The following is a 19128-nucleotide window of genomic DNA, read 5'->3' on the forward strand; positions in this document are numbered from 1 at the left end:
ACATATTTAAATTGACAGTTGTTTATTATTGTATATAAAAATACTATAGCTTCATGCTATGGATTAATCATAAATCATCTCAACCAAATCCTCTGACTTCAGTATCTATTGAAAACATATACCAGTGAACTCTATTTTTATTATGAGATTTACAAGTACGGTGTATTGTCTTTTTGCCTATTTCTTTTTTTAAGCCTTAACACCCCCCCCCCCCAAAAAAAAACATTAAAAGGTTAAAGGTGTGATGTAGAAAGTGTCAGCATAAAGGTAAATTCATTGTTTTGTTGCCTGGAAGAAAATGCTTTGAATCTGTCAAGTTGATGAATACTATCATGACCTAATATGCCATTATGCTTCCAAATTTTAATTATTGGATAATGTTTTTAGCAATGTTTTACTGGATTGCTTTATAGGGTTGTACTTATTCATTTCTGCATTCAAAATTTGTCCTTTGCCAAGGTGTTTTTTATTTCTTTACCTGAACATTTTATTCAAAACATTTATCCAGTTTAGGATACTAAAAGATTGGCCATGTACAGAATCACTGTCTGGAGACAGGCAGCCATATAGTTAATTTAAATATAATGTAAGACAATTTTTATGTCTAATTTAGAAAGTAGTACTAAGTAATGCAGATATTGATGTTTATGGATTAAATCAGCTGTAGAAAATTATGTTTCATCTCAAATCTTATTGTAATTTGCACACAAAGTAATAGGCAAATAGTTCTGTAAGCAACTTTCCCCCCACAAAAAAAATCTTAACTGTGTATAAATTATGATGTTAGACAGGTTGCTGAAACCTGATTTTTAAAGTACAAAGTAATGAATATATTTTGTATTTGAATTTTATAATGAAAAAGCTATCATTCCCTCTTCTTTTCCTTTTTCTTTCCGCCCTCTGGGCAAGAGACCCTTCTGAAAATATGTAGTCTTCAACCTTTTGCTTAATATCCCCATTCAGCCTTTTTATGTTGACCTGCTACAATCACAAATGATGAAATTTATTTCCTTGGAGGCAGACTGTTAAATATATTGATAACTGCTACTGCCTTCAACTTGAGGTACAATAGAACTTTAGCTTTCTGCTGGCCTTCAAAGTCATAGAAAAGTTTCTAAATGTCTAGAAACAAAAGACAAGTTTACAAATATGGACACATCAGAGTGCCTGACACCATTTTATTTTTCAGTATATGTTTAGAAATCTTTCTGAATAATTACATGTTTTAGAAGCATGTGGTGCTTATCAAGAAAGTCGGCACCTCTATAAAATGCTACTTTGAATTTTCTTCCATACCTATAATATTAAACACAACATAACTTTATCCATAATAAATCTACAAGGTCTTACAAAATAGTTGTATTGTCACTCCTTTAAATGTAAACAATAAGAACAGTAAGAAATTAAAAGTATTTTTTTTACTTTTTGCATTTTGTAATTTAACTAGTTTATTTATAGTATAGAATACAATAACAGAGTTGGAAGTACTTCTAATCCAACCCTCTGCCTTGGCAGGAAACCCCATATTTAAGTAGGGAATATGAAGGCAACCTTTAGAAAGTAATATTTTAAATTACAATGGCATCAGAATATTTGTACTGAAGCTATATAATATCAAGCTATCATATCATTAGGTTCTTACGTTTCACATCTTGCTTTTTTCAAAAATGTTTCCTCCTTCTCCTCCTCCTCTAATTCAAACCAGTAATCATATATAGAACATACAGAGCTAGTAGGGTTTAAATTAACATGTAATTTATTTATTTATTATCATTTATTGATTGGATTTCTATGCCAATTTCCAACTGTTGAGATCTAAACCTTTCGTACATGAGTGCTGTATTTTGGTTTTGTGAAGATTACAGAGTGTTAATTCAAAAAAGAGGAAGTTCTTATGCAAAGCTCTAATAATTTTACAATATTGCCTATGAAAACAATCAGACGATATGAACAATGTTTTTATTTTGTGGCTCAGAAATGCTTTCTGTGTAATTCCTGGAGTACAACTCTGAAAGGGGATTTTACAATTTTTAAAAATGAAAATGAAATAAAATCCCTTAAGAGACACAAAAGTGATACTGGTTTAGGGAGAGAGGATTAGTTTTGTTGGTTGGAAGGTCTTGTCTTCCTCTTCCTCTAAAATAAATATATAATGAATACATAAAATTATGCTGTCATAGAGTAATACAGTGATCCCTCGATTTTCGCGATCTCGATCTTCGCGAAATGCTATATCGCGATTTTTCAAAAAATATTAATGAAAAATATTTTCCCACCCGATGACGTCACTCTCTTCCTTTCTCATCTTTCTTTCTCTCTTTTTTTCTCTATCTTGCTTCTTCCTCTCTCACACTCTCTTCCTCCCTCTCTCATCTCTTTCTTTCCTTCTCTCTCTTTCTCTATCTCTCCCCCTCTTGCTCTCGAGCGGCGGGCAGCGGGGAAACCCCGATCTTCGGCTCCTCGCTGCTGCGGCGCTGCCGAGCAGATCAGCTGCTGGGCGGTCGAAGGAACCTTCCCTGGGTCTTCCCCGCCGCCCACGCAAAGGGGAAACCCCGATCTTCGGCTCCTCGCTGCTGCGGCGCTGCCGAGCAGATCAGCTGCTGGGCGGTCGAAGGAACCTTCCCTGGGTCTTCCCCGCCGCCCACGCAAAGGGGAAACCCCGATCTTCGGCTCCTCGCTGCTGCTGCGGCGCTGCCGAGCAGATCAGCTGCTGGGCGGTCGAAGGAACCTTCCCTGGGTCTTCCCCGCCGCCCACGCAAAGGGGAAACCCCGATCTTCGGCTCCTCGCTGCTGCGGCGCTGCCGAGCAGATCAGCTGCTGGGCGGCGGAAGGAACCTTCCCTGGGTCTTCCCAGGTGCGGAAGTAAAAACACCATATGTGCATGCGCGGCCATGGAAAACAGGGCGCGCATGCGCAGATGGTGTTTTTACTTCCGCACCACTATATCGCGAAAAATCGATTATCGCGAGGGGTCTTGGAACGGAACCCTCGCGATAATCGAGGGATCACTGTAGTTCATTTCCCTAGGATTTAATCAGTTAATTCTAGAGCTTCCAAATTGTAGACATAAAATCATGCAAACCTCCATCAGATCTTTGAAATATCAGAAGAGAATGCTTTTTTCTTGCCATTGTTCTCCCCCCAGTTTCTTAACTAAATTCTTCAATCTCCCTTCTATTTTGGTTTATTTAAAAGTTAGGTCCCCTAACTCATGATCTCAACTAAATAGGCCAGTCTGATAATGAAATGGACTGGCAAAGAAAAGGTATGCTGCTGTCTAGATAATCCATTCTTTTTGCCAGTCTCAAAATATAGCAATAAAAAAATGCATTTTTATTGAAGGAAAATAATTGGAATCCTCACATCTGTACTTCTATTAAATGGGTGTTGTAGAAAGGGGTTCTACCTGGTCCTGGTCTGACAGGATAGATACACTCTGGTGGTCCCTTTTCTTACACCAGTGGGTCCAAGTTCTCGGTCACAGCATGTTCTCTGTCACAACACCTCCCCCTCTTCCCAACATTTGCATAGCCCCCAATCCTCTTGATATTTTAGAAGGCTGTTTTTCCTCAAGTCTTATAGGATACTGGATTTGAAATCACAGCATGCTAGGTGACTTGATATATTTGTTCATTTTATAAAATTGGAACAAACTATGCTATGTTTATTTGTTTGGGTTTTGTGTTATATTTTACTATTTTAATGGGTCATAGATACTATATTGGTTTTGTATATATTGTTTGCCATCTAGAGTTATGTACCTTAGATGCATGGCTGTATACATTTCTAAATGTATGACTTGCTTTAAGGAAATAAAGATCTAAACTGCCTGAGTATTGCTAAGGCATGATGTAAAAATGGAAGCTATTCAAGTTTTAAAACATTTCTATTCTGCTGAATAAAGAGGTAATTTGTACAATCAGTTGCCTAATATGACAAACCAATATTTAATTTACATTTAAAAAAATATAGATTAAGGACTTTGAAGTAGGTTCCACTAAAGTCAGTGAGACTTGTATAATACATGATAGTACAATAGTACATATTTTTGCAGTTATAAGAATAAATAACAAAATTCAATTTACCATTTTAAAAATTGTTTGTTTTTAATAGAATATAATTGATTCATAATAGCATTAATATTAGCGTTAGTTTTACCCTTAACTTTCATTTTTTCAAAAAGTAGAAAAGTTGAATGACCTAATTCTAATTCAAGGTGAAAGGTTAGTTCTAAGGCATCATCTGCCTAAGAGCTTAGCTTTCAACCAATGAATTGAATGAAAATCTGTTTTGCAGATGTTGTTTAATGTCTTTGGCAGGATTTGGCCTGCTTAAACCTGAGACACAAACTAGTAAACTTTATTTTTATTTGACCAGAGCAACACCTTTTCTTTCATGTTTTATAGTAAAAAAACATATGGGCCACGGTATTCTGGAAGAAAACTCAAGGCAAAAAGTGTTGATGATCTTTCCATAAGTATTTAGAAACACACTATTTTTATGTCTATGGCTACTGGTAGCTGAGGGAACAAAGCTGTATTCATTCCTACTAAGCATGTTTTGCTTTGATCCTTTAGAGAGAATTTCAGCTAGAATTGTCCTTGAAAAATACTTGCTTCTCGTTTGCCTAACACAGAGGTAAAAGCGTTCCAAAACGATAATCAAGATCAAGCTAAATAAGTATTGGTTATTTATGAGAAAGTGTGCACTTGTATATGTATAGCAAAGCTGTGGTTTGTAAGCCATATGCCTTCCAGCAGCTCTAATACCAGCAGCTACTTGCTTGCCAAGAAAGTGAATGGAATTTATTAAAGGCCTTGTCTGTAATGCTGCCCGCTGAACTTCTACGTGGCATGTGGTATCATCCACCTGCACAGAAGCAGTAAAAAAAACCTACAACATGCACACATATAATCTCTCAATCTCATCATTTTTAATTGATTAACATGCTGATCGATTATGTCAAGTATTATTCTTAACTTGCATATTTTGATTACATAGGAAGGGAGAAAATAAATTTTGTGAATTTAATGGGAAGCTATGAATTAAGGGTTCTAATTTTTAATGGAAGCAATTTAAATGATAACACCATTGTAGCAACATAGAATTTAATGGTAACTTATGCATAGAGAAATGCATATTTTGAGATATGTGAAATGGGTCTTTGACCATATCAGGAATGTTTGGTCTTGTAAAAAAAAATATAGCATATCATTTATTTATTATTTGTTAAAAGTATGTATAAATCACTAGCATAAGCTCCCCAGTTGGTAAGATTTCTCTGAGTTAATTTAGCATCACCATAGTAATAGAGAGTCAAATATATCACAGTATCACTCTTAGCCTAGGGAGAACTTATTCATCACAGAAGTCAGTTTTCGTTATACATATTTCCAAAACTATTAAATCTTTCTTCACCTTTTAATGCCCCCAAGTCCAAGGGGAGGCAACGTTTGCCTTCAACCTTTCTGGCCATGGTATCTAGAATATTCAATTCAGTCTTCACTACCTTTTAGTAGGTTACCTCTTTCCCACCAGTTATGCTTTATCCTCTGCAGCTTAAAAAACCCCTCTTCCAAATAATCTGTAACTATCATCACAAAGGGTATTATTGATAAGCCAAGGTTGCATTTAATGACAACTTCTCTAAACATTTGCTTATTGGTATTTTCAAAATGAAAATAAAAATTGGAGGGATGAAAACAAAACGATAAAAAATGAATAAAAACATATCCCTAAATGGTATTGAAATTTGTCACACTTCCAATTCAATACTGTATATATATAATTCTGAAGAAAGTATATTGTCCACCCTCTGGCCTTGGTAAATTGTCAAACTATGAACTCCTAAAGTGGACTTTGGATATAAGAAGAAAAGTATTGGTTCAGACATCCGATAGAAACAATGCCATACATTCATTTTATCTGAGAGAATCGAGATGATTCATTTAAATTTAATTATGCAAGCAATTCGAATTGCATAATATGCTAATATTAAACATAGACACAAATGAAATGAGATAATAATTAGGCATTCAATGATATGTTGTAAAGCAGTGGTTTTTAACCTTTCTAATGCCACAACCCCTTAATATAGTTCCTCATGTTGTGGTGACCCCCAATCATAAATCTAGCGCCAATTCTCCCAACAGAGCTTTAAGCTGATTGGCAGGAAGGTCAGAGGGACATCCCCACTGTAAATGCCTGATTGATTGGATTGTAAAAATATGTTCCAAAACCTTTATTTGTCTTTTCCCATGGTCTTGGGAAACCCCTGTGAAACAGTTGTTTGACCCCCAAAGGGGTCCCAACCCCCAGGTTGAGAACCACTGTAATACAGACAGCATATTTAAGGATGCTATTAATATCCCTGAATTCCTTACAGGTGTCACTGTAAAGGCATTTCTGATGTTGATCATAGAGAACCATATAAAAAAAAGATCTTCAGAGCTTTATTAGTCAAAACCTGGATCTTGAATTGGATGAAAAACAAACTGGAAGCTAGGATATAAAATTCAAAGCTGATTCTATAAAATCAATCGCCAGATATTACTCTAGCTACCAGGTTTTGCAGTTGTAGTAGTCTGAATAATTTCCAGTTTGGGGCAAAAATAGTTATTAAAATGAATCTAACTACATAATGGCAAGCTGCACTGTTTTGTAACCTTTTTCTTTTTATAAACATTAATTTAGTACCTTTTTTCATCTGTTTTTATGTCTTTGACTCATTAAATGCAATATAATTGCATAATCCTCTCCTTAAGTGACATTCCCTTGGGTGATGCTGACCCTGTAATGTGTTTATTTTAAACAAAAGTTTACCGTAATCCTTCATTTTGTCAACAAATTATTGCTACCAGCCTTAAAAGATCTCAATACTGTATAACTAGATTATAATAAAATGTTTAACATTACATACAGAACGGCTGGAAGAACAAATGGGGCATTGACTGTATTTTAGGGGATAGATTTATAGTCAGTCTTTGGGTCACTTAGGGCTAAGAATTTTCATGGTCAACTGGTTGGCCTGTGAGCTAGCATCTTCAGTAAGAAATGTAAATACCATTTGGCACCGGCCATTCAACTGAACAACTAATATTCCTTTATCTTTGGAAGGAAGGAAGAATTCTAGCTCTTCAAGTCTGATTCAAAGCAGAAAGCTTAATTTCATAAACTTTGTGTTCTGTCTTTAGTGAAGCAGAATAATCTATCTGGTTCCCTCCTAAAGTTTGCATATTTGTATTTTGAGTTAAACAAAGACATTGTATTAATTTATTGTGCCTCGCTGATGAATGATATGATAGGATGTAGGTGATTTGAAGACTACTAATTTGAATGAAAGCTTGCATTTTTCTCATTATATTATGCATTAAAGCATCAGGGTTAAAAAAAGTTGGATTTGGAAAAGCATGTAAGAAATAGTGAGGAAAACCCATTCAAAGTATGCCCAATGCTTGTTTTTTATTCATTCATTCATTCATTCATTCATTCATTCATTCATTCATTCATTCATTCATTCATTCAATTTTTATAGCATCCTAACTCAACCAAATGAGTTTGGATGTAAGAAACAAAATGTTGGTTCAAACATTAGCTGAAAATCAGAGCTAAAATTCATTTTATTTGAGAGAATCCAGATACAGTAATTCATTTAAATTTAATTGTGCAATACTAAAATTTAATCAATATTAAATCAATCAATCAATCAATCAATCAAAGCCTCATTTTTTCCATTTCAATAGATTTGTTCTACATTTAAATTTTAAAATCAAATATCATAGATATGTTCAATTCCAGATATTGAACTTTTGCTCTTACTTGCGTACATGTGATTATGCAAAAGAAAATTGGAAAGTTTGAGTACGATTAAGCGTCAAAACATGTTTTTAAATATTTTGTACTTGTTTAGATTAAAGTTATTCTTTGCTTATTATTTATATGCAGTTACTAAAATATATTATTTCACATATAAAAGAAGTTTAAGACATGATAATTTTATTTCGAATTTAATTCTATTTACTACTTTCAATTATTATATTTTTATATGTATAGGGCTAAGAACTATTATTAGAACTTCTATTAAATTGAAGTGCATAGGTTTATTTTTATCTGTTCACAACAAGGTGAAGTCACAGTTTCAAGTTCTTTAGCTGGTGTTGGTCTTCATACATATCAAGGTCTCCCCAAGAACAGCCATGACACATTCAAGCCATAATCTTTCAATTTCAGTTTTTATATCTTGATACTTTGCTATTTTTTTGAATTCTTCTGTTATTATCTGGTATTGCCACATCAATTATCCGCACTGACTTCTTTTCAACCACAATTGTCTAGTGTGTTAAGAATCAAGATTTTATCCATTTGTATTTAGAAATACCACAATGTTTGCTCATTTTAACTACATTTTCAACTAAATGGTCTAATTTTTTTTATTATATATGATAATTTTTACAGATGTTTCAGTGAATTATTTTGGTAACTGTATTATTTATAGTTAGTTTGTACAACCAGCTTCATATATAGCACCTAATGCTGCATATGATCTACTGTTTCTTCTGCTTTTTTGCACAATTTGCAATTGTACTTGTATAAATTTCATATTGCAATTCACAATATGATTTAATGATCTTTCAATCTTAGTCCTCATTGCCTTTATTCAAATAGCTTCCTTTTTCACAGCCAAAACCATTCTTTTTCTAATGTTCCAGTTGTAAATCATTTCCTGGTTTTATTTTATCCACTTTCCCTCAATCTTTTGAAGAAATTAACTATGTAATACTTTTCTTTGCCAGCATTCTCTTTGTGATTTTATCACATGATTTCAATATACACATTTATCTTGCATATTCAGTAGATTCCAATTTTCAATATGGGTGTGGAGTGCTGGCTCAGCTGCTGCAAGTTAGTTAGTTGGCTGTGTTGAAACATCCTAATTGATTGGTGGGGTAACACTTTGTGTAATTGATATAGTTGATGTATGCAGCTTAGTTGATGTTTGCAGATTAGGGGTGACATCCTCAGTGGTTGTAGCAATTGATGCCTGCAGACTAGTCAGCTGTTTTGTAATGTTTGTCTGTGGGGTAACATCCTGGGTTTTGGTTTGGCCCTGTGTTTGTGGTCTGGCTATGTGTTTATAGTATGTGTCAGTTCGCTCTGTGTGTGTGTTGGAGGGGAGTGCAGCAGTTAGAGGCGCCACCGTGGTTTGGCTTTTGAGGGATGGTTTATTTTGTCTGTGGGGCCTCCAACTGCTGCACCTCCCTATCTAGAACTACATGCATCTGAATATTTTACACAGCCATCATCATTTTCTCAAACTTTTAATTTAATTTTAAAATGCATCTTACCTTTCCTGGAGATCCGCCATCCTTGCTTATCTGTAATCTGAGTCATTGTTGTTCTTTGGAATTTAGCCAAAAAGCAAAGAACATTGAAGCAAAAAAAAAAAGAAAAAGAAAATATATTTTCTGGATATTTTGATCCAAAATGAAAACAATGTTTTTTTAAATAATAAACCCCTACTATTTTGCAAATTAAAAAAATTTAAAAACCCTGTGGTGAGAGTCCAGTATTAATGTAAATCAAATGTAGGCACTTTTACCCTTAAGGGCATGCTGTGTTTCCTTATGGGAGAAAATGAACGTTATTCAAAAGAACAACATAAAAGGGGGAAAAAACAGCTTAATCTAGCAGGGGGTTAAAATAAATCAGCATTCAGCCAGCTGGTCATTGTTAAAAAAAAATGTGAAAAAAAATGAAGTTAAAACTCAGGCATGTTTAAGAAAATGAAGAGCTGAAAGGAAGATGGAAGTGTATGACTTTTTTTCTGGGTATAAATTTTTTATTTTTTTCCTCCACCTTACAGAAATACAAATTCACATACCTTCAAATTAAAATACAATATAATATAATATAAATTGCCAAATTCTTAATTATTTATCTATTTTATTTTGGTATACATCATTTATTTTGTGCTACCTCCTTTTCTAATTTTATCATCCGGTTTCAAATATTGTTTTCTGTTCTCATTCGGGTTCAAAATGCTATTAGCTATCAAAATTTCTCTTGGCTATTTGCTTAGTTTTATTAAAACTATGCCATAGTTCTTCAGTCCATTTCTTATATTATTACTTATCTCATTCATGTTTTAAAACCCTCATTTTAATATGACTGCCCTTTACGAGGTAAGTTCCAAATTTAATAATAATAATAATAATAATAATAATAATAATAATAATAATATATTAGATATGTATGCCGCCCCTCTCCGAAGCTTTGGGGCGGTTCACAACAATGATAAACAGTGTACAAATCCTATATTTAAAAAACAATTTAAAAACCCTTGTAATAAATAATCACACAGCCCAATCAAACCATACATAAACCAAAATAGTAAGGTGATATGTCAATTTCCCCATGCCTGGCGACAAAGGTGAGTTTCAACAACTTGCAAAAGGCGAGGAGGGTAACGGCAATTCTGATCTTTGGCGGGAATTGATTCCAGAGGGCCAGGGCCACCACAGAGAAGGCTCTTCCTCTGGGTCCCGCCAGGTGACATTGCTTAGTCAACGGGACCCGGAGAAGGCCAACTCTGTGAGACCTAATTGGCCACTGGAATTCTTGCAGCAGAAGATGGTCCTGGAGGTATTCTGGTCCGATGCCATGTAGGGCTTTATAGGACATAACTAACACTTTGAATTGTGACCGGAAACTGATCAATAGCCAGTGCAGGCCGCAGAGTGTTGATGAAACGTGGCCGTATCTAGGAAGGCCCATGATTGCTCTCGCGGCTGCATTCTGCACGATCTGAAATTTCCGAACACTGTTCAAAGGTAGCTTCATATAGAGAGCATTGCAGTAGTCGAACCTCTAGGTGATGATTACTTCTCTTCATACTACAAGGGGAAAAAAGGTTCATATCATGCCTTTGAAGTGCATGACTTTCTAACCCCTCCCAAAGGGAACTGAAATCTCTCAAACCCTCCTTCCCAGGTGGGTCCATAGCTGTAGAAAAGCACAAGTTGACACAAAATTTTGTGCCATTCGTAAGAGTTCCCACACCCTTTGCCCACTCCATTTTTGCAAAAAAATGGGAGGGAAATGGCCCATTTTTCACAAAAAATGGGAACATTTTTGCCACCCCCTGGCACCTAGGAACTCTCTGCAGGCAGGGGAAGGGAGAGCTTCGGGACAGGAAAATGTTTGCATTCGGTGTATAAGATGCATAGACATTTCCATCCTTTTTTGGGGGGGGGGAAGGTGCATATTGTACTTCAAAAAATACAGTAGTTGCCTACAATGTATTAAATTATCAAAGTAAATTACTTTCAGTGATTTTTAAGAAAAGAAATCTTGGCTATCAAATGGTAAAAATGATAATAAAATCTCACATTGTTTCCTGTGTATTATCCAAAGTTTTATGGAAAACCAAAAATTGAAATCCAGTTGACTCCTTTCCAAGATGGTTGATGAACCGTAATAGGCTTTTACTCTCTTGTAATGATTTGCTGATTTTGCTTCCAAAGCTGGTTCTCTGGCAGTGCTACTCCCTGGATTTCAATACCCAGTTCTTCTATAACCCCCACTTCTGTACTATGGGCAACCTGATTGGTCTGTTCAATTGATGTTTTTAAACCCTTGCAAGCCTCTTATTCATATCATTATAAATACCAGGTGTTTCTTGAGCACTGTTTTAATGCTAGCAATTTTGATCTTTTTATAAGTAATTCGGCTTATGGCGCCATACTCTCTTTTAATTTTTCTCATTGTAGGAAATTAAATCAATGATAGTTTCGGTGTTGGCTGCACTGGTTCTGTTGATATCACTTCTAAGTTATCATTTCTGTATTTCATATCAGCTGTTTATAATTGCAATTGTGATTATCTGAATTTCCTCTACTATTCTACTATTACTTTGGGATCTTCCATTTTCCTTATTTTTCTGAATGTTTTCCAGTTCTGCATCCTTGAATATTTTATTTCTGGTAATGAATCACCTTTGATTGTATCTGTTCACAAGCCATTTAACTGGTATTGGCCTTCATTTGCATCAAGTTCTTCATATGATAGGATGTTTTAATATATTGTTGTATTATATGTGCAGATCCAAGCAGTGTGCCCTTTTGTAATTGTCAAATGGAAGTTTTATCAATGCACATATTTATTTATTTATTTATTTATTACTTAGATTTGTATGCCGCCCCTCTCCGAAGACTCGGGGCGGCTCACAACATGTAGAAACAAATCATAAGCAATCAGACAAATTTAAAATATTTAAATATTTAAAAACCCCATATGCTAACAGACACACACACAGACATACCATGCATAAATTAAACGTGCCCAGGGGGGAGATGTTTCAGTTCCCCCATGCCTGACGGCAAAGGTGGGTTTTAAGGAGTTTACGGAAGGCAGGAAGAGTAGGGGCAGTTCTAATCTCCGGGGGGAGTTGGTTCCAGAGGGCCGGTGCCGCCACAGAGAAAAGGCTCTTCCCCTGGGGCCCGCCAACCGACATTGTTTAGTTGACGGGACCCGGAGAAGGCCAACTCTGTGGGACCTAATCGGTCGCTGGGATTCGTGCGGCAGGAGGCGGTCTCGGAGATATTCTGGTCCGATGCCATGAAGGGCTTTAAAGGTCATAACCAACACTTTGAATTGTGACCGGAAATTGATCGGCAGCCAATGCAGACTGCGGAGTGATGGTGAAACATGGGCATACCTAGGTAGGCATATTCTCTAAATGCCATCAAATTTTGGGAGGTATGGCACCCAGTGTTCCAATATTATCATTGATTTATGCCATAAACTTTCAATTTTGATTTTCAGATCTTAGTACCTTATGATCATCTCCAATTCTTTGTCTTCTAGTCTGCTATCTTTTGGTATGGCCATATCAATAATCCATTTTTTTTCTTTTTAACCACAATTATATCTGATGTGTTATTTGTATTCAAAAATTCCACAATACTTTAACATGTTTATTTTCTATTACTTCTTCATTTATATGTTCCCACCAAGGTTTCATTATTGGCACATAACCATTTTTATAAATATTTCAATGAATCATTTTGGCAACATTGTTAGGTCGTTGTTTATCATCAGTTTGCATGATGATCTTGCATGAATTCAGTTTATGATCCATTGTTTCTTCTGCTTCTTTGCAAAATGTGCACTTTGCTAATTTTTAAGTTTTGGCCTTGATTACATTATTATGATTTGTTGCTCAGTGAGCCAGATGTTTAGATTGGATTTGGCATTTTAATCCACTTATCTTATCATCCTTCCCAAGAACCTGGATAGGCAGATGTTGTTGTTTCATGGTATTAAGACATTGTTTCAGGATGTAATCTGTTCAAAGTAAAGCTGCCTTTAGCCATTGACAGGTGGTAACTTTATCAATGCCAATGGTGTTCAAATGGTTCTCCAGAAGTTTTAGAATTGTACCCAAGGTACCTATTAATGTTGGTGTGATCTTTGTTTTGCCATAGTCATTCTGCTCTATTATATTTTGTTATTTTCTATATTTCTTCCTGTTCTATTATACTGTCTCCAGGTACTGCAACATCGAGACTTTTTTGTCTTTCTTATTGACAGTTCTTAAGTCTGAGGTATTATGTCTCAGGTTCTTGTCTGTTTGAATTTTAAAGTCCCAGAGCAGTTTAGCTTCTTTATTTTCTATTATTTTCTCTATTTTGTTGTCCCACTAGTTCTTGCTTACAGGCAATTATTATTATTAGATTTTTATCCTGCCTTTTTATATGTAACTTGAGCAGAAAACCTACTTATTGCTCCTGCTTCTTATTTTCCCCACAACTGTAAATGTTGTAAATGAACTTGTGAGAAAGTAATCATTTCAAAGAGTTATTTTTTCTTTTATTAATTTTTATTAATTTATTGATTATAAAATATAGAAAATGTAATATGTAAACAACCTAAGCATTATTTTGTAAGACCATGTTAAAGCTTTTTTAAAGCATTTTTCTACTATTGAGAGGGGTTATCATGCTCCAGCAATAGTCTTGTTATAAAAGGAAGGAAGGAAGGAAGGAAGGAAGGAAGGAAGAAAGAAAGAAAGAAAGAAAGAAAGAAAGAAAGAAAGAAAGAAAGAAAGAAAGAAAGAAAGAAAGAAAGAAAGAAAGAAAGAAAGAAAGAAAGAAAGAAAGAAAGAAAGAAAGAAAGAAAGAAAGAAGGGAGGGATATTATTTAAGTAAAATTGTCACCAATCTTTGTAGAAATATATTTTGAAATATTATGTAGAAGTTCTTTATATATACAGTGCTTCTCTTAATTACGAACAAATATTGGAAATGTCCTTATACTCAGAACTATGCCATATGTTGTACAATCTGTTCATTTTTTTATTTGTTCATTATAATATATACGCCATTACCACTATGAAATTGAGCCATTATACACAGTGGTATTTTCATCCAATAACCGTGTGATGCAAATAGGGCTGTGAAAGAATAACTGGTCCATAGTTCCCCAGTGAATTGTAATTTCACTTCTACAAGGTTTCTCGTTTTTACAGAACATGTTTTATCCGAGAAACTTTATAGTATATGTTAATAAGTTGGAAATCTTTTATAATGTATGGCAGCTACTGAGAAGATGCCACAGTTTGTATATCAAATTATCAGACTGGAAAGTGAGTAATGAGTGATAAAATATGCAAGAGTGCTATTCTGATTAGTTGACTGTAGAGAACAAGGTGTACATTCACTACTACATTCATAATTAAACTGTTGGCCTAACATATGTATAGATATGTTATTTCTGTGGGAATCCCTAACACTGCATATTAACAACTCTACCCAAGCCAGACTATATACTCAAATATGTAGTAAGCTTTTATGCATCGGTGCATAAAAATGTGAATGTGTGTGTATAGCTTGATTTTATGTATTTAAAGGATAGTTCTTTATTGAATAATGAAAAAGTCAGTACTGTATTAAAATGACACCTAGGAATTTGCCCTGTTTCCCACAAAATAAAACATCCCCTGATAATAAGCCCAATCAGGCTTTTGAGTTCATGGCAATAAGGCCAAGCGCTTATTTCAGGGTTCAAAAAAATATAAGATAAGGTCTTATTTTGGGGGAAACATGGTATTTTTGTATTTGTAGTTATGGATGCTTTTCTAGCTTAATATAAGCTACCCAACTATTAAAAAAAAAATATCAACTGATTTCTTTTAAAAAACTTGTATCTTGGATCATACAAGTGTCCATAGCAGTATATGAAACAATAACAATAAAATATTGAAAAGTTTGTATAATTACGTTTGTGTTTCCCTCTAATCAAAGTCTGTATTCTTATATAAGAATACTGCTCTTTATAATTTCTGTTCTTTGATCCAGTAGTAATAATTTATTCAGATTTATCCATAAGGCTAACAATTTCATGCTTTAAATGAAATTAAATGAAACCCAATTACTCAAGGATACAAAAAATAATGAAACATTTCTTTTTCTATCTTAATGCTTAATACATATTTTATATAACCAATTGTTTACTTATACACTAAAAATATTAGTTAGGATAATTGTTTAAGTTTCTTTTTTTATCTTGTCAATATTTTTAGTGTATTAGTATAGGTAAGAGAACAATAAATATTGAAGTATGTATGGTCTTAAAGTCTATTTACAACTCTGACAAGGCATGATAAATAACAATTGGCCTTGGAAATTTTGAAGAATCGAAAAAGTTAAAAAGGGCTGAAATGTTTCTGGAGGTGGTTAACAGATGCCAAGAATGGAACTCATCAATCATCATATGTTTTCAGTTCATTTTAAAACAGCTTGTGTTTAGTAACTATCCCAACCTGATCACTTTCTGTGAATTCCATAATTGGTCTTAAATTTTGTTTCAGTAGATATTTCATTTAAGAGACATTTATTTCTGGTCTAATTTTCCATAACATGTAGTATTTTATACACTTCTTTCATCTCTATAGCCACCTTTGCTCTGGTTTCTGCAATTCATTTGCCCCAAAATTGCTTGCTTTGTTTTGTACTTTTACCAACTCTACAATGTTCATTTTTGAGATGACCAGAAATGTACATAGCTCATGTGCAATTATACATTTAAATAAAGGCATTATTGTTTTGAGATGACCAGAAATGTACATAACTCATGTGCAATTATACATTTAAATAAAGGCATTATTGTTTTTATATTTTATTTTCATTTCATTTCTTAAACATTAGATCTCCTTCTCTTTCTCCACTTCCTCCTCCTCCCTGCTTGACATTTTCAATTTGCTACCCACTAATTAATCTTTGACTACTTCAAATGTATATGAGAAGTTGGAAATTTGTGAGCATGTGTGCATAGCTCAGTATTTTTCTTAGAACGGAACTGAAACAATTTAGGAAGATATTCTTGATTTTATTATCCTAAATAATTAGGCATTATCACCAAATCTGGTTATTTTCCTGTCTGCCCTCTAATTTCCTCCCTAATTTTAGAACATCTATAAGGAAATTCCAACATCATCTCTGTGAGAGGATAACAGGCCATCTATAGCTTCTCTTTTTTCAATTTCTTGACTAGTTATCAATAGGTGAAGGCATCTATTTTCTTATTTCACTGATGCTGAGAAGCTTAGAAACATTTGGTGAAGTGTTTCATCAAAAGCTATTTGGTCACATATTGATATACAGCACAAATCTAAAGGCTGAATGACACAAGAGAAGACATATCTTTCAGAAGCCATGCTGGTTTCTTTACAAAGAGACATTGTTCTACATATTCATTATTTTATTTTTAATTTTTTTTTATACCATTTTCCAAGAACAGACATTAAGCCCACTAGCTTAATATTTCGTATTTATTGATCTGGATACCATTCAGGTACATACATACATTGGACATCTCCTTAGCAATAAAGATGGAAGATTTCATTTGTCTAACAGACTTGGTATATTTCTGCTAGGTAGCAGCTCTTCTGATGGTTTCCAGTTTTGAATATATTTAAATATGTTGTCATTGAGTCTTATCAAATCTTTACTGTACATAATTATGTAATGGTATAATAATAAAGAGAAGAATTAAATTAATTTTGTTTATAAACAAACAAAATTAATTGTCTCAGGTAAGAGATAATTACTGTCATATCACTATGTTATAAACAAAAATAGGTACAATGTCATATTTCTTAGGACAGGGCAATCCTAAGGAGTAAAAATTTTTTCAGTGCATATGAGACTATAAATGTGCCACCTACAACATCTGCAACACCTTAAAGTAGCTGCATCTTTTGGTGAAATTGCACTAAATCTATGGATGACATTTGAGTAATCCTGAAGAGAAACTTTTAAGGAGCTACAAGCAGGTGCTATATTTGTACTCTATGTTCTACACGACCCTAATCCTTAGCTCTCATAAAAACTCATTTGACAGATTAAGTTTTATGTGAGATCCCATGCTTTAATGACAAATGCAGCAGTTTGAGAAGAGAGCAGCGGAGACAAAATATTTGCCATATAAGTTCAATTAAGAAAGGCTTAAGAAAATAAACAAGCTTGTTTTAGAAAAAAAGACTACAGTACATACATGGGAAAAAGCATAAATAGGTTTCAGTAAAATAGATTACTATATATAGGCCGACAGTATTTTTCATATTTATGGGAAGGAATTTGGACTATGATTCAAAAATACATTTTTTTTCCAAATTGGTTTTATGACATTAATAAAAGCTAATCCTGTGGACTAAAATATTCAAATTCAGTGCCTTGCATACATTAATAATACATTATTAATTGATTCTTTACTGAGGATGTTAAACAAAAGCCAAATAGATTCAACTGAACCTGAATGATTCAGCTATATGTTTTTTAAAGAAAACTTCTTCAGCTTAATGTATCTTTGTTTTATAATATATATACTATAAATATTCTTTTAGTTCGGGTTATAATTCAGAAATCAAAATGACCAAAAAATTATCAGTCATCATCAAAGCAAGAAATGATGCTTTGTTTAAGATTTGTGTAGAGAAATATTTCATATTCATCATTCATTATGAATTAAAAAAAAGTAATTTTGTGGATATTTAAATTTTGGTTTGGGGATTAAAACTTTAAAGCTAATTGTATATTTTTGTTAAAAATTCTTTTTTTAAAGAATTGTATGAAAGGAGGCAACATGCTATACAGTCTCATCCTCATTTTGGTTTGGTTTTATTGCTTAAAAGAAAAGAACATTATGATTTATTCCAACGAAAACACATTTTTTTAGGAAACACTGATATAATGTGACGATTTAGATTTAAAATTTTGTTCCTGTTGTATTCACAGAGATTTTTCTATCCAAGACTAAAACTGCATTACTCAGTTTAAGACTTTGCATCCTTTGTTTTAGTGCTGAAAATCTTGTGGAAAAGCAAAGACAATAAATTTAATTTCCTTGACTTCTACATATAACATATAGTGGGAAAACATAAAATATTCACAGGAAATGAATTGATGAAGAACAGCCTCGAATTTATATTTCTGTCTGCCACTCTGCTTCTGTGCATTCCTTATGCTTCTGTAAAGCACCTTTTGTAGATCCAAATGTTTTCATGTCATCTGCTATCTTTGCCACTTCATTGCCCATACCCTTTTCAGATCATTAATAATTACATTAAGCAAGACTTGTCTTACTATGGAACATTTGAGCAACCCCCTCTGAATTTTTTCCATGTTGTATATGGACCATTAATTCCTAATTTGTTTTGTAACTCTTCTATATCATGGCAGTAGTTTAGTTTTCATCCTATGAATTCACAATTTCTTAACATCCTTTTTGGAACAGCATTATCAAGAAAGAAAAAGAAAAAAACATTTTTTTCCTAAATTCTCAGTTTAATTACTTTGCTCCTTTAAGGCGATTATAAAATTATATAATTCAATATTCACCTAAAAACCCACTAAATAATGTATAATTATATTTTGAAAATTGTCAGAAAAATCTGTACATGTTCACTTTGTTTTTTCAGTTTGATAGCTGGTGTAAATAATGACTAAAATTGTTGTAGTCTACTACAGTATTTAATGCCAGATATTAAGATGCAGGATGCTGGAAGCCTATACAAATTTATTTTGGGGGAATGTTAAGAAGAAATGTATCAAGACTATAAAAAAATCTGAA

At 33.7% G+C, this 19128-nt stretch overlaps 1 protein-coding gene across 4 annotated transcripts in view; it reads left to right on the forward strand.

The window, feature by feature from the left end:
• The window catches only part of ZFHX4 (zinc finger homeobox 4), a 208434-nt gene that overhangs the window by 28966 nt on the left and 160340 nt on the right, over positions 1 to 19128 (forward strand). The gene's annotated exons all lie outside the window — the stretch shown is intronic.

The sequence above is a fragment of the Erythrolamprus reginae genome, chromosome 3, assembly GCF_031021105.1.
Source record: "Erythrolamprus reginae isolate rEryReg1 chromosome 3, rEryReg1.hap1, whole genome shotgun sequence".
Taxonomy (NCBI): Eukaryota; Metazoa; Chordata; class Lepidosauria; order Squamata; family Dipsadidae; genus Erythrolamprus; species Erythrolamprus reginae.